Genomic DNA, 3,051 nt, shown 5'->3' on the forward strand with positions numbered 1-3,051 from the left:
TTTTTTTGAGATGGAGTCTTGCTCTGTCACCCAGGCTGGAGTGCAGTGGTGCAATCTCGGCTCACTCCAACCTCTGCCTCCCAGGTTCAAGTGATTCTTCTGCTTCAGCCTCCCAAGTAGCTGAGATTACAGGTGTGTACCACCAGGCCCGGCTAATTTTTGTATTTTTAGTAGAGAGGTTTCACCATGTTGGCCAGGCTGATCTCAAACTCCTGACCTCAGGTGATCTGCCTGCCTTGGCCTCCCAAAGTGCTGGGATTACAGGCATGAGCCACCATGCCCGGATGACTAGATTCTATAGTATGCTACATAAGAGGCAAGAAGGCTTTTACCATAAAGCTGAGAACTAAAGCACCAATTTTAACATTGTTCTGTAGGAAAATCAATTCCTCATTCCAAGCTGATTTTCAAGTTTTGGGAGCTACTTCTTTATGAAGTGGGTCTAGAAGAAGAAACAGTATGCATGTTATCAAGGCAGCAAAAGTGACGAGGGCTGGCATTGTGGCTCACGCCTATAATCCCAGCTACTTGGGAGGCTAAGGCAGTAGAACTGCTTGAGTCCAGGAGTTCAAGACCAGCCTGGTCAACAAGGCAAGACTCTGTCTCTACCAAAAATTTAAAAATTTGGTAGGCAGGTTGCTGCACACCTGTGGTCCCAGCTCCTTGGGAGGCTGAGGCAAGAGGATCCCTGGAGCCCAGGAGGTCAAGGCTATAGTGAGCTAAAATCGTGCCACTGCACTCCAGCCTGGGCAACAAAGAGAGACCCTATCTTTTAAAAAAAAGTAGGGAGGGGGGCGGGTGGAGAAGAATTCAAAATATAATAGGATCAATGGAAAGACAACATATCTCTTGTGAAAATTATTTTTTCAGACTATGCTCCCCTCCAGCAACCCCTAACATATCAGCTATGGCTTCCTGTTGGAAAATCTTTCGCCCACCTCCCAGTCTTCTCTTTTCTCTCGTCTGTCACATCCTGTTCTCTAGAGATTTCCAGCCCAGAATTTGAAACATAAGTGTCTCAAATTATTTCAAAATAAGTTATGAAACTTTCAAAACAAATTAATGTAGTAAGTGTACACTATAAAGAAATCTACCATGGAGGGTGTCAGGAATCCTGAAACCCTGGAGATCACGTTGCAATTCCCAAAAGGAAGCAAACCACAGCTCAGGAGAGGCCAAGGAGGTATATATGTAACATACAGCAGTCCCACAAACACTTTAAAGAGCTACACAGAATCGGTATTAAATCTCTGTGAAGATTCAGAAGTCAGTGCCAGCAGTGGGAGAAAAGGCAACGCTTTGCAGAGGACAATGGAGGTACAACAGAATGTGTATCTTTTTCCACAGTGGAGCGCAACTTCTGCTAAATTCTACCAATCCTCTTACCCCAATCACTTCCAACCTCTGACACCTACCTAAAATGAGCCCAACAACCCTGGTGAACCTCTGAAAATGTATCCAAACAAAATTAACTGTAATGTAAACAAATGCCAAACCAAGTATATTGCATATCTTCAGTCCCATTTCTCATGGGAAGGATCAGCTGCTAATGCTAAGATCATTCAAATAACACTAATTATCATTGCAAACTGAAAGTTTAAAGTTACTATTTAAATTTGCTACTTGAATCTTTCCCTGGACAAAAACAAACCAGGCAACTAGTTTCTTCTGAAGAGTAAACAGCCCAGAAGTTTCCTCTTTCACTCTGACCACAAATTCAACCACAGAATTAAACAAAAAGTTTTCCAGAATGCATGAATCTGTACAGAGGTGTGCAGCTGGGAACCTAAGGAATCATATTCTACTAGATCAACTAACTCGACAATGACAAAGAAACTGAGTCATGAGTGGCTAAGTAACTTGCCTAAAACCAAAATAGCTAATTAGTGATTTGGGTCTCAGGTTTCTGAAATTCCACAGGCGTGCACTTTCCACTAGACCACATGGGTGAGGATGGGGGATGGTAGGAGTAGTTGCTAAAATTCAAAATGGACTTGGCCCATTACACATCTGCCCAGAGTAGTTTCATCTTACACGGCCTAAGGGACTCTCAAGGAACAAGCTAGAGTCACTTCTAATGGTGCCTGGGTAGCTTTTTTACACAACAAAATGACTAAAATTAATTTGGAATCAGAGTATACACATACCAACAGTAATTCAAATCCCATTCCAAAAGTCACTATTTGATTTTCGAAAGGTCAGATAATAATTTCAGGAAAAATGCTATTTGAATGTATTTCATTACCAATAATATATAGACTCCAAGGAAACTGACTACTCTTGGAATCTGTTAAGTAAGAACTTAAGGTCCCCAGACAGTTAAAAAAAAAAAAAATTGAGAAAGATAGCTTTGGTAGACAAAAAAAGGAAAGCAGTTCTTAGAGCACCACAGCCAGAAACCAAACACAGCAATGGAAGGAACCCAAAATTATATCCAGGTATTGACTGGCTCAAACACAGCAGAGAAGAACAGGCATTCTGACTGGCAAAGTGAAAAATCTAGGTTTAGTTTAGGTTTGAGATGTGTGGAAGAAGTGATGAGACAGAAAAGAGGAAAAAATAGAAAACCAGAGGAGAGGAAAGAAAGTCATGAAGAAGTGGTAAAAGAGCAGGTGATGTACGTAAGGAGGGAAAGGCGAGAAGGTGCGGCTCTCAGAGACTCGGTAGGCAAGCCCTCGCCTTCAGCAGAAGAAAGCTCCAGTCAACACACACGCCTTGGGCCAGATGGCACAGGACATTTGGGGGTTTCTGTCTGGCTGCAGGCTGAGGTTCCTATGGAACACATTGGGTCTATACTTTTGCTCTGCCTGTTCCAGAACTTTATCTTATGCATTCAGTCAGGAGTGACTAATGCCAACTTAGAAATTTATACCAAGAGGCCGGGCGTGGTGGCTCAAGCCTGTAATCCCAGCACTTTGGGAGGCCGAGGCGGGTGGATCACAAGGTCAAGAGATCGAGACCATCCTGGTCAACATGGTGAAACCCCGTCTCTACTAAAAATACAAAACATTCGCTGGGCATGGTGGCACGTGCCTGTAATCCCAGCTACTC

General features: G+C 43.1%; 1 protein-coding gene and 1 pseudogene across 1 annotated transcript in view; one reads left to right on the top strand and one right to left on the bottom strand.

Moving 5' to 3' along the window:
• LOC108289694 (tyrosine-protein phosphatase non-receptor type 14-like) overlaps nt 1–3,051 on the bottom strand; it is a gene marked incomplete at its 3' end in the record, with an annotated part of 135,155 nt that overhangs the window by 105,387 nt on the left and 26,717 nt on the right. The gene's annotated exons all lie outside the window — the stretch shown is intronic.
• Nucleotides 2,538–3,051, top strand: part of LOC108289690 — an 8,424-nt pseudogene continuing 7,910 nt past the window's right edge.

This window comes from Cebus imitator, unplaced genomic scaffold (genome assembly GCF_001604975.1).
Source record: "Cebus imitator isolate Cc_AM_T3 unplaced genomic scaffold, Cebus_imitator-1.0 Scaffold411, whole genome shotgun sequence".
Lineage (NCBI taxonomy): Eukaryota > Metazoa > Chordata > Mammalia > Primates > Cebidae > Cebus > Cebus imitator.